At 41.6% G+C, this 14001-nt stretch overlaps 1 protein-coding gene across 2 annotated transcripts in view; it reads right to left on the bottom strand.

The window, feature by feature from the left end:
• Window positions 1-14001, bottom strand: part of arhgap35a (Rho GTPase activating protein 35a) — a 58786-nt gene that overhangs the window by 22090 nt on the left and 22695 nt on the right. The gene's annotated exons all lie outside the window — the stretch shown is intronic.

Raw genomic sequence — 14001 nt, 5'->3', positions numbered from 1 at the left:
ATGAAAGAAGATAAGTGTTCCAGAGCTAAAGTTACTAATTGGCCAACTAGGGAAAGCCATCTGCATTTTAAAAGGCTGCATTGCCTGTTGGCTGACTTGTTTCCATCAAAAACATGTTTTCCTATGTTTATAACCAAACAGATAAGAGTTGGCTCCTGTACCATCATTAATGTCATGCATATTTACCTAAATCAGAAGCAAGAAATGGCTGCATTGCAAGTAAGAAAAAGGCAAAAACACATAAGACCATATAGAGATGCTTAGTTGCTCATCTCAGTATTATTTATTCGACTGGTAGATTAGGTCTAAAAATAAGTTAAGAAAAGGGAAAGGATGAGGCATGAAAGGGTGTTACAACACAATTTGTATGGAATGAAAATCTTGTTAAGCTCTCAGACAGATAGCATGCACTGCATTTCAAAATGATGGAGACCACCCCCTCCATGTCATAACTGAGTCATTTATGCAGTAAAAACAGACATTAAAACCACTATTAATCACGAACAGCTCTTTTGACAGAGAACACAAAAGCAGCCAAAGCCTTCATTATTTTTGAATCGAGTTTGTCAGGCAACACAGATCTGCGGATTCCCTAAAATGAACCTCACTGTCCAACTCTGATTCACCAGAGATACGAACAATGACAAGAAAAAATGGTAAGAAACTTGTGTGTGTTAGAAAATAGTGTAGACTTTAAAAAAAGCTACACCCAACCTGCTATGTAATGACTACTACATCTTTTATATACTGCATTTCTGAGTTTCATTTGAAAGGGAGTGCCACTAATCAAAGTTCCCAGCTGAAGCCTAGTGTTTTGCTAAAAGTAAATTCCACTCAGGCTGTGGATTAAAATTACAGAGACAAGAGTGCCCCTGTGCTTAACCAGGTGTATAACCCAGCACCAGCAGGAAAAGGAATCCATATCAAATAGAATACCTCGTGTTTTGATATTTATAGAGGAAACATGCATGAAAAATGCATCAAAGCTCACAGAGGTGGACCAAATCCCTATAATAACAACATGCATTGTACACTGTGTACAGCCTGACTTGATGGTCGATAGGATCAAATATGAATATGACCTAGGAATTGTGATTAATTCATCTCCTTCTCTCGCTGGGCATGTGTGTGTCTACTTGCTTGATAGTATATGAATGTACACACACCACTTTAACTGGATGGGAAGGACTGCACTGTGGTATTTATCGAGGTATCTGTGGGTTAATAACAAACCTGTTCACTGACCTAATTATGTTCGCATTACACAGATGACCTCAGCAGATCCCTCAACTGCATTCACCAGAAAGAAAAGAGACCTGCTGCCCCTGGACATGGTCCACTGACTTAATTGAACATCTATTCAGCATAATAATAATAATCATTTCTTAATATACAGTGTCTACATGATCCTTTGCTGTGCTGTATACAGACATCCTTCACAGACATGAAATTAAAAAGCTGCATGGTACTCAAGACCATCAATAAATACAATACATACTACAATACATATTTGTAGCTGCCATATTATTAGTGGATCCCTCATAGGTGGTAACCTTTAATTTTACAGCTACTGCTAGTCTGTACAGCAATGTCACTTATTATAAATTGCATATACTGCATTTCTTTTTATTCCCCCAGAGTAAACCAAAAGGGATTTCTGGTAGGTCTGCGGGCTCTATTTTTGCATTGCTAGCTTGTAAAACTTATCTCTGTAGCGTAAACTGTTGTGACATGCTTGAAGTAGCTGTCTACTGCATGAGCTGAGAGGGGGTATTACCTTTACAGATAAGTAAGGAAACCCAAGTGAAGAACCACATTAGCATGAATGTTTCATCTGAGCTTGCACATGCGTGCACATAAAGATGACCCAGAATGTATCCTATGTAATCAAGATCCTGGTGATGATCACTTCATGTGTGAAATAGGTCATGTTTGCGACCAGCAGTGAGGGTCTGGATTAAGTGCAGTCAAGCACTCCAAAATTCTATATGGACTTGGCGGCTGGCCAGGCTCAGCACTCTTACAGATGCCCTGCTAGCATCTGCTCTGCTGACCCTACCTATCTTTTTCTAATTATGTTCCCGTGTGTGCAAGGTGTACATGGACCTCCAAGTTCATATAGATTTTGTGACAGTCAGCCCACATATTCACTAGAGCAGAGTGCAAGTTAATGTGTGTGCATGCACGCGTGTGTGTGTATGACAAGGAGATAGGCTTAAAAAGAAAAAAGTAGCAACAAAAAAAAGTGTTGATGTTATTTTTGCTGGTCTGTTGTGAGGATGCAATAGTTTCCAACACAGTGAATAATAGAGAAAAATGAAATGTCTCGCTGAGTGACGGCTGCACCAAAGTCACTGACAGAAACAGAATTTATATTAAACTGCAACTGCACAATTCAGCTTGTTTCTACAGCACGTCTGCTGGCAGCCTAAGTGCAGCATTTCACACAATAGATCTAGTCATTAGGGGAATACATTTCCTCTTTCCCATAAAGACACCACTGCTTGTGCTTAGCTAGTCCCAGTGCAGCAGTCCAGGTGCAGAATAGTCAGGCAGACAGTTTCCTAGTTCACCCCGAGGCCTGGTGTCTGCTGCGCATGTCCAGCCGCATACCACCATCTCGAGGCCCTGGGCTGGTTTAAGGCCTGCGTTGTATCTGCCTTCGACCCTGAAACGTGACAGTAGGCAGAATGACAGGAGATGGAAAGGAGGGCAAGGCACTGTAGGGAGGCAAAGGAGGGTGTGAAGTTTGTACCCCCATCCTCTCCATGTGCACTAACGAGAATGGGTACAAGAGGAAGGAGAGAGAGAGGTCAGCAACCTGGGTCATGTGAGTTGGAGATTGGAATTCCCTGAGGGAGGGCGTGGTGAGGCGCAGAGGATACAAGGGTCAAAGTCTGACCCATCCCATCACTCACCCCCCTGTGTAATCGCAAATAGCATTATAAGCATGGTCTACCCAAATACCACATCTCCATTTGCCTGATTATTTCATTCCCTCCTTTTAAACTGTTTAAAAGCAGGAAAGATACAGCAATCTTGCCTTGACTGAACCAGCCCTTTAGGACACTCGCTCTCCCTCGAGGACAAAGTAGAGGCAGATATGATGTGTCTGTGAGGTACTGGAGTTCAGCCTTAAGGTAATGCTGGGGCGTCAGGGCATGAAGTTCAGAATTACACGTGCTACAAAGGGCAGCAAGGGAGAGTCCCTTTGTAGCTGCATGGCCCGTGAGGCCATCCAGCTTTCAAGAGTTGGCTGCATTCCTTTCATTACAGAGTTACAACAGTTAGCAAGGGAGGATGACAGCCAGGCCTGTTTTGATACACACAGAAATCCTTACAGACTGGAAATGTTGGACAAGAGAGAGTCCATATGGATTGAATGGGATGACCATGACTGAAAGCTATATCTACGGAGAAAGAATTTTAAAGTCAGAGTCAGAAAAATAGTTGTGATGGAAATAAATGTTGAGTTGAAGTGCAACACTGTTAGTAAAGGTCAAGTATTTTATAGATTATAGAGTCAAAGAAAAGTATAGTAGAAATAATATTTCTGATAAAAGAAGGAGTACTTTATCACTTTTCTTAAGTTGCTGCCAAAAGCATCAGATATGCCTCAGAGAATCTCACACAGTACAGTGTGAACAGTGCTAAGCAAGGACAAACTAGGAAGCCGAGTTTCCCAGAAAACCTTCTGGTTGTAGAGTAATACACACTCAGGAAAGGCTGGGAGTTGACAGAAACAAAGGTCATGAAATAGTCATGAAGTGTGCAGTGTGGTGATGAGGATTATGATGATGACAGAGAGGCAGCAGGGGGGAAAAAAAAAAATCTCTCTCCTGTATTCTCGAAGATTCAAGAGTGAATGACCCTTCCTTTGTCTTCGTCCACAGCGTGCCCCCCCCTTACCCCCCCCTTACCCCCCCTTGGATGAATTAGGTCTGCAGCTAGTTGTACTTCTCTAGTCTCACCCAGAACATTACCATCATCATATAGATTTCCGATTCCCATCTGTCAAGAATCCCTTCTCCATCGCCTGCTCCCATTTTGCCCCTCCTCTGGAGACTTGCTGTCCATTAGTAAGATACTAGGGTTGTGGCCAACGCATTGGGGCTGTGTGTGGGTGTCGACAGTCCTTCCACTGATGCTGCTTCCTGTTCAGGGTGGGTCGGCTCGCAGTGGAAAGGAATTAATTGATATGAATGCTGAGTTAGAAACAACTCATTTTAAACATCACTTAACCAGCGAAGCGCACAGACGTGGGTCTTACAGTGACTCAAATAATGTATATACATCTATATGTAAATGCCTCCGCACTTCACATTCACTGCCCTTTACACGAAGTGCTCTGTGGCGCAGTGCATTCAGCGTAACCACTTAAACAGAAGGCATTTGCCTTTTCCACATATGCAGCACATCCATCAATCACACACCAAACAGGAAATACAAATACCCTCACTCTTTCCATCCATTGTGTGCATGCATCAACAGAAGACAAACACTGCAATCATACCACTGCTAACATATTTCACATGTGGCCAGGCAAACAAACCGCACAAGCACACCCAACTGCAATAAATGATTCCTACAAAAATACTTTTGCACAGGCTGAATCAATCGACCTATAGCTCTCATATTTCATAGTAAGTTAAAAAAAGTAATTCCTATAAACTCGTTAAAAACATATTTTGATATGACAAACAGAAATATTAACGCAGCAACCAAACCATCACATAGCCAGGTCCCGATTCAGAAGCGCTGGTTAGCGCTGACTCGGATTACGGTCACTCTATGGAATAGCTTCAGCTAGTCACATCTTTCCATTTGCAGGATCACATGTGGTACACTTTGTGCATTAGCATGATCTGATGGAACATTGATATAACAGCATAAACAAAAAACAACAACAAAAAAAAAAGGCAAATATCATACCCCCCACAGCCTCTCTGCCTCAGTACATATTTGCATTCCACAACATGTGCATTGAAACACTAATGGGAGTATAATACCTTTAAAAATGATTAATACCTCCATACATTGTAAAACACCATCATTTTAATTACAATACACCTTAACATTAATTGCAGCTATATTTTCAGAAGGCTCCTGAGCATTATTAGTAAGTCACTCCAATGCAGCTATTCCCTCTGACGGACCCCCGAGGAGACAATGCTCCTGGACAAACAGGAGGAGGCAATAAACAAAAACTACTGAGAATAAAATAGCCAAAGCAAAGACTGCATTCACAGTCCAATCTGAATTTCAAGACTATGTCTAAAGATTTGGAGGAGCTAAAAACTAGGAAAGAGCAAGGTTCAAGTGGCATGACAAAAGGAAGAGTTAATGGACAAATCATTGCACTTAAAATATCTTTGTGTATCGGACTGTTATTGAAGCAGGAAAAAAGTAACGCTCACTTCAGGGTTAACAGCGAGACTATTTGCCTGATTAACAGATTAATCTACAGGATAAATGAAAATATGAAATTAAAATGATCGATTGGCTTCAGTCCAGATGTGTGATGGAGCCAACTGAAAGCACTGGCTTTTTAAGACACGCTCTTTTACATTTGCCCGAGAAATTCCCTGTTTAACAGGCTGTACAACAACAACAAAAACAACAACAGCAACAACTGGTGCTTTGCATGCAAGGTCAGAAGGACAGATGGCCTGTGTTTTCCTTTGGCACAAAAGTTTATCTGTGGACCTTCGCTCTCCCTGCTTCTTAATTCCCTCAGCCTGACATGAACTGGCGTACTTATTTCTTTTAATGCCCTTGACCCTTATGTAATTTTACCTTCGTCCTTTTCTTTCTATCCCCCTCTCTTCATTTCTTATCATGTCTCCCTCTCTGTCTCTCAGTTTTCTTTCTCCTGCAGCAGTGCCTAACCTTGCAGCCGGGCCTCTGTCAGACTAGCAGACTGTCTGCTGGTGATATTAGCATACATCTGATCCCTGCTCCCCTGCTGGAAGGCTTGTCAGCATCAGCACAACTGTATACACACATTCAGACATCCAATACAGCCACCCTGTCCTCCTAGCCAAATGTGATGCAACAGCACAAACAAAAACCGACAAACACGAATATAGAACATACGCAAATATATCCAATGCACAAGGCAGGACGGAGAGCATTAAACGCAGACACGGGGGCAGGCTTTCAGAAAGTAAACAAAAACATGGACGTACGTGGCGGTTTTATGCCTAAATCTGACAACATTTTGCAGAGAGCGGTTAGCAGGTGGGTTTTTAAACTCAGCTGGCAATCTTCCACCTGAATGAGCTTCCAGTTCTAATTACTAGTGTAATTGGTTTGATGGTGTGTGTGTGTACGCCTCATTTTAGCACTAGGGATGACCTCCATCTCGCAGCACTGACAGGTGGATATCATGTGCCTGCATTTGTCTTTGCTAATAAACACGTCCATGTGCCACTGCATTATGATAAACTATGAATGTGATAAAATAACACCACACCAAATAGAGTTCCTCAATTTAAAAAAAAAAAAAAGTGCATAAACTAGGAAAGAAGTCATATGCATCTGATACGTCTGAAAGAACGGCAGAGCCAAGCAGAACTTTCTATCCTTTACATCCTAAATATTAGAACATAGCCGACTCTGCGCTCTGGCCTCTGGGTGGAAAGTCTTCATGTAGTAAGAGAATGTCTTGATAAAACACAATAATGCAATTTTGTAGATTTTCAATAGCTCGGCTCAGTGACTCACACTTATTCAAAACTGCAATTCCACTCCTAGGCACAGAAAGCTATTCACATAAAATAATATGATTTGTGAGTGGCAGATCAACTGCTGACATTACCTTCAATTTAATTGTCATTATTAACCCATTTTCAGCGGAGTGCTCGTCCTTAGCTGGAGTAAGTGCTTAATAGATGTGCTGGGTGTGTTTTCCAGATGGTGCACAAGACAGGAAAGCTGTGTGCACTCACGGAGCGATGCCGCTGCCACCAGAGCTTAATTTTTATTACTTTATCAGCCGCTGCAAAGATTTTGACAGCCAGAATAAACTCAGGGGCAAAGGCTTGATTGCAACATTTTTTTGTTTTTTTGACGTTACTGGTACAGCTTCCATTGTTTTGTCCTAATACGAAGGAAAGTTTCAATTGTGCAGCATATAAGCAGTGCACATGTGTGCATCCTCTGCATTCCCTGCTTCCTGCTTTGGACTGTTAAAGGAAAGCGAGAGGAGACCAAACAAGTCTGGTGGCTGATTTGACGTCAGAAACCTAAAGCCAAATTATACAAAGTATATCTATCTTTCATTTAGATTTCCTTGAGATGTGATAGGAGCTTGAAAGGTTCTTTAATTGACTTTCTAAACACAACCCTGAAAAGAAAACAATATATACATTTTACAGTCAGCCTCTATGCAGGATATCATCAAAGAGAGAGACGTTAATAACCTGCTGATACATTAAAGACACGCCATTCAGAAAATTGCAGCTGCCAAGGCTTTTACATGTGATCATTTTTCACTTTGACATTAAAGAAATACAATAATTTCTCTTCAAATCACAGAGAGTATAAGCGCAATGCTGCTAAACTCTTTCCATCTGTACTTGTGACCTGCAGGCTTTGTATATAATTATGCTCTATGATCCCTACAGGGAGCTCTTACATCAGCCAGAGATCACCCAAACCGTTACTAGGTGACAGATGGTCTTCACGCACACAAAAAAAGCCACTTACACCTACAACATATGCTCCAACATAGATACGGCACGTTCACATCTAACAATATACACAAGCCCTCTAACTCACATGCTCACAACTCTCTGCTTACACACTGAACGTTTAAATAAACTTTTTCCCCCCCCACACTCCTCTTTGCCACAGAAGTGTTCATGCACTGCTGAATCTTGAGACCAATTAAAAAGGAAAATGACAGAAACGAAAAAAAGGGGGACTGAGGGGGAAGTGGAAGATGATTTAAAGCTATTTCTACAGAAGGCTGCTGAAGCAAAGTGGTGGCTGTGAAAGCGGCGCAGCAAGCCTGCGAATGCCACATTGCATGTGGTGGTCTGTTCTTGTCATGTTGTCATGTGTGGAGTCTAGGTGCTAATGGGCTAGCCTGGACAGCGGCATCCTTGTAGCATCATTGCACCCTGCCAGAAGCAAGAGAAGACAAACTAGTCAATAGTTGCCACCTTCATTCGCATCTCCAGTCAATTCTTTCTGTCCTCTCCTGCTCTGTGGAAGGCTAATAAAGCAGACAGTAGTAATAAAAAGGTACGCCTGGACAAAGCACCGCCAACTGCTTTTGACAGGCTCCCTAGAATTAAAGGCACAACCCAGATTCAAACAATAGTTGGAGACAGAACACCCCAACGCAGGCTTTGTTTGTGTAATTATTTTTTTGTTGAATTGGATGCTTTTTTTTGTACTCTTATACTGATCGGCTGAGCTAGGGATGGTGAGAAACGGCTCATTGTACAAAATGGAAAAATTGATTTGAAAAGTACAAATGGTTTGTGAAAGCTTATATTGACGCCAGAGTTAAATTGTGTTTTTCATTTCGAGTGTTTCAAAGAAAAAGATAAATTATTTTCCATTGGTAAATACAACCTTCCAAGAACTTGGGTGTACCACATTATAAAAGAAAAAGAAATGAGCCAAAGAAAAGAATCAAAGTTTTTTCAAAGTGAATGTATTGTGAGGCGTAGGTGTGCGCAAAATCACAAATGAAGTATTAAGAAATATTAGGGAGGAACAAGAAGAGTTTCCAACTAAACAAACAGAAGAGAAAGAGGGACTTTGTGCTGCGGCAGGGAGTTAACACAAGGAGCTTCTGGTAAGTGCTTAGAACTTGCGGTTGGCTAATGGTCTACAGACAGGACGACTTCATCGCTCATCTGCCCTAACAAGCCTCAACATAAAAATCACAGACAACCACCTTCAATGCTCTTGTGTCCTCAGCCTTACCAACCACCGTCTCCTGTCTCTACTGCCATTCACTTTTAATCTTCATGACATTTTTTATCTTTAAATTGCTCTCTGGTCACTTTTGACATCTGCTCAATAATCAACTCAGAGACTTTCCACGACTTCAAGCAACTACAGGAGAAATAACTGCTGGTGACAGGAAGTAGGCAAAAGATAAACTTTTCTAAATTTCCAGGCAAGCAACTGAAGCAATGACCAATGAGAGGGAAGAATACCGATGATTGGCATATGAGCTAGTAATATATACATTAGTGGGTCACCTAGGCAACCAGAGCCTGGAATGTTGTTCAGCTTCAAAGCGATGTGCGAGGAGTGAATCGCTTCCAGTGTGTATGCAGCTTTAAACCGCCTAAAACACCCAGAAGCATCAAGCCTGAGGAACAGAAGAAAACGGCTTGATGGTCTCTCTATAAAACGCACACACACACACACACACACACACAGAAAAACTAGGGGATAGGTGGGGTCACTGCAGAAAGAAAAAAAAAAGATACAATTGAAAACACCTGAACATGCCTCCATGTCAATTAAAGATAATGACTTTTTACTGGTTGCTACAGTAACCAACTGTTGGCACAAAGGCAGATGGTTACAGAGGTTTTTCCCCCTCTTTTCAGTGTTCTTTCACTCCCTCTCTGTCTTTATCACTTTCATTTTTTCCACCAGATTCACTCTCTTTTTCTGCCCTCCTGCCTGGCTCACCAAAGTGCAAATCATGCACGGATAATAGAAAGCCAAAGAGATCGGGGCCCGGCTCATACTGATTTTGGGGGTTGACACTAATGCAGGTTTGATATTATATAAACAGTATATATAACATGTTATATCAAAAAAGGGAAATGTCATGGTTCTTGTTTATTAACTTTGCAACAGTGCATCTCACAAACAGCTTGACTGTTACACAAACTTCAGGCAACGCTGTACATAAAAGTGACCATGAGCTGCTATAATGGACAAACTAGGTGAGCACACCAATATTGAAAACACCCTCCTTCTGCACTCTGTTGTGGAATGTGTTCAGCGCATATCGCACCAATAGACCAATATCATCTGATAACACTGGTTCACTGTAATTCTGTCAAATTAAACTTTATCTGTGCTTTTTCTCCTTTATGGCAAGAACTAGAAGTTGTTGAGTATAATATAAAAGCAGTGAATACAACAAACTACAATATATAGAACACAGTGTTTAGCCATATGTAGCCTGTAAGCTCTAGGAGCACATGAATATGTTAATCTATCACCTTTTGGAACTCTTCTAGCTGTGCTTATGTGCCCGTATGTGGGAGTACCACCCCTGAGTTCCTTCCCTAGTCTGAATGGAGGAAGCTGGCAGGCTCTGGGGCAGCAAGTCCAGAGGTTACGGGGGTTGTGCTTGGTCATCCATTTTAAAGCAGTCTACAGACAGACACTGGTGCGCCATTACAGCTCAAGACTTTGCTACTCTGCACTGAGCTGTCTGCAGCTGCAGCAGTATTAAGGCCCAAGGCCAAGCTTTGCCTGACGAGGCTCGCTAAGAAGCCTCCACTAACTAATTGGTTGTGTCTACATTACAGTCAGGCTAAGAGTCAACGTTTTAAAAATTACAGTTTAACATTTTTGTAGGAGTAGGATCATTTAGTATTTTACACATGCAACCACAAAAAGAAAATTGTGATTAATTCACTGCCTTCCTTTCTGATATTCTCAACAGGTCTATGGCAATTCTATTGAAAGTGGAATAGTGTGAGTATAAAATAAAAAGCAACAGTAATCACACTGCCAATGGATGTATGCAATAGGTGGTGATGCTGTAATAGGGAATGTCCTTGAGCGCACAATTAATATTTCCTTTCACTGCGCATCTACTTCGCCTACATGTTAGCTTGTTCCTTTTTTTGTTAAACTTAATAATAATAATATCAGTTTTGAATGAGAACGATGCACAAGACAAACTAGTGTAGCACTCCAGCAAGTCTCACCTATGCACAGCATTTGTTAAGTGGTTAGTGGGGTGCAAAAATCACATATACTATAGACAGATTGATTTTAAACAGTAAAACTGCACCATACACAGTTTTATAGGACCAAGATAAAAATAGCTAAAAGTCACATGAGCATATTTTGTGGTCATCTAAGTCAATATTTGTTACTTCCTTGGCAAGAGATGATCTGATTGGTTCTAGGTTTACTTCCCCGTGTTTACAGCAAACCTAGAGGTCAAAGTCTGGATCTTTTAAAACAACCTTGGAGGCCTCAAGGCTGTGAGACCAGGAGTAAAGGGTGAAGTTTAACTCTGCGATGCTGCACAATTGTTAAAGCTCGCCAAACACAATGGCAGTCCATAAACACGGCTGCAGCCAAAAATAATCAATCGTGACCCTTGTTGACCTCATCCTCCTCTTCATTTGTAGAAGTTACACTTCTACTACAGAATTCAATCTTCTTCAAACTAGTTTCTGTGCATTGTCTGCTGTTCTCTCTCCAGGCCTGGAGGAAGAAAAAAAGTCAGGAAAAGGCAGCGGTGAGAATTAGACCATCCTCTCTGGCGAAACAGGAAAAGAACCAGGTTGGATTTTACAACAGTTCTCCTGGACCCAATCCAAGTGTTCACCCCTCCCATCTCTTCCATTCTTATGAAAACTAACACACACCTACACACAGGCACACACACACACACCATTAAATTCCCGTTCTAAGCAATGATGCCAAGACTCCCTTTTCACTTTTCCCCTCCTCTCTCCACCCATTCCATCTCTTCCCTCTGATTGGCACTGTTGCTTCACACTACCTCATGTCCCAGGGTTCTCATATGAACCCACTGGCCAATCACAGTGGCTGATAAGGGTCCAAATTCTCTCTGGATTCCTGCCATAGGGTAAAAAGAAAAAAGAAAAAAAAGAAGGAAGAAAAATGCAGTTCTTCAAGCTGTGTTTTCTTCACATCACTTCTCTTATTAAAAACATACAGGTTAAACTTGAACATTCTGGTAACACTTTAACAAAATAATTACAAAAAAAAAAAGAAAAACTCATATGGTTTGTGACTCACCACAGCAAGCTATGATGCAGTAGAAGTTATGAAAAGGGATCACCTGAATATTATTATTGTCTGAATTGAATTGCTTGCTATGAGGGAACTTATGTCTGGAAATAGCGGTAAAAAAATATCTTTTAACAATGTTCTTAAAGCATGGAATGATGTCACCAGATGTTTAGTTTTGTCCAGTTGGCAGTCAAAGTCAAAAGAACCACAGACGATTAATCTTCGTATGTTTTTTTAGGATTACAAGAACAACTATACAAACAGATTGTATAGATCACATTGGTTACATGTAAAAATGAGCATACTCCATACACCGACGAAAGCCACAGGAGGTTGCAGACAGCCCGGAAGAAATGCAGAGAACTTTAAGATGGTTATCGTAATGAGTTGCTATTGTTTACAGAAGGTCGCACTGGCCCGACACAAGACCATTATGACACACAGAAATGAACCAAAGGAACATGCTCCCGTCTCTTAAAATTGTCCATTCATAACAGCAGCGGGCCAGTATTCCTGCAGCCTCTGTACCTGACTGTGTTTCAAATGCAACACCACTCTCTATTAGTGCTGACGTCATTTGAGATAACGCTCACCTCACAAAAGATGCACAAATGCGCACATCCGCCAAGGCGTAACATCTTTAAGCCTTTCTAATCCTTGATGTGCGAGTACTCCCCCCCCTCTCAAACAAAGAAGGGGGCCACTTACACACACTCACCGTCTCACACACTCCATCTGTCTCTCCCTGAAGATGCTGGTCTGTCTACTGATGAGCGCAGGCAAGGTCATTAGTGTGACTGTTGTGTGAAGGTAAGGAGGGATTATTTTGCCACCGGCCACTCAACACACATCAGGGGACTTAAAGTTCTCTTTTTTCTTCCTCTTTATCTCTCTGTTTCTCTAGCAATCTCTCCAGCGTACTTTCTTTATTCCTTCCCTTCTTGTCTCCATGGGGATTTGCACAAAGAGAGCCGGGGAGGGGAGGGAGGAAGTAGGTGAGAAGGCGTGAGCCACTCAACAACTTTTTCTTTCCCCCCCCTTCATACCGAGAGATAAGAGAAATATGTGTGAGCTGCGTGTGCAGAGCTTCGTCACACAAAGTGATCAAATGACCTTCAGTGAGCTCATTCATAAACTCAAGCTACAATAGCAGTGGGGTATGGCTAAACATCTAATAGTGATAAAATCTAGTGTGAAGGAGGGTGAAAAAAGGCCGGAAAGAAAGGAATAAACGAATTAAGCCCGCTAAAGACTTGTTTCTATTGCACTCTAGAGAGTTGCTGCCATGGTAGAAGAAAAGGTACAAAGGGAGAGAAAGCCCGATTTAGACTTCTATGGGAAATTTACACCGTAACTAGAAACCACGCTTACCCCTACGCTGTAACCTTCCCTGCCGTTCAGTTGTTGTGGGTTTTGTTGACCTGACGTCAGGTTGCAGCACAGGGTTACGGGGAGTTTCCGGTTAAGTTATGACGTAGATTTCCCGCTGAAGCATAATTTAGGCATAAGCAAGTCAGTGAAAGTGAAAGAATGCGAAAATGAAGAGCTGAGCCACAACCTGAACCGTTTTACAGCCAGAATCTTCCTCCTTCAATTTATAGACTACATTACTATTATAAGCTCCTATTGTACAATAATCTTTAAAATCCTTGTCGCACGCCAATGGCCACAAACTGCTCCTGGCCCCAGTCCCACAGTCCACTTCGATGTTTAGTTTTTCCAAGTGTGGCTCTTCCCTCAGTAGAAACAACCTACAATGGGAGCTAAATCAAGGACTTGACACAATCAGGGGAAAATGATAATGAATGAAAAGAACTAAATAAGTAGAATTTAAACACAAGCGATGTGGTGAGATACCGCGAGGTCCATTTAAAGTCAATCAGACATTGTCCAGACTGGTAAATATTGCCCCTTTTAAATAAATCCACCACACTGCTTATTAAACCCTATCCCTTCATCTCCCCATTAACTGGTCTGTCTGTCTGTTTGTTGGCTGTTCTACACAATGACATG

The sequence above is a fragment of the Astatotilapia calliptera genome, chromosome 14, assembly GCF_900246225.1.
Source record: "Astatotilapia calliptera chromosome 14, fAstCal1.2, whole genome shotgun sequence".
In the NCBI taxonomy this organism is placed as follows: domain Eukaryota; kingdom Metazoa; phylum Chordata; class Actinopteri; order Cichliformes; family Cichlidae; genus Astatotilapia; species Astatotilapia calliptera.
This window is presented reverse-complemented; position numbering and strand designations above follow the sequence as displayed.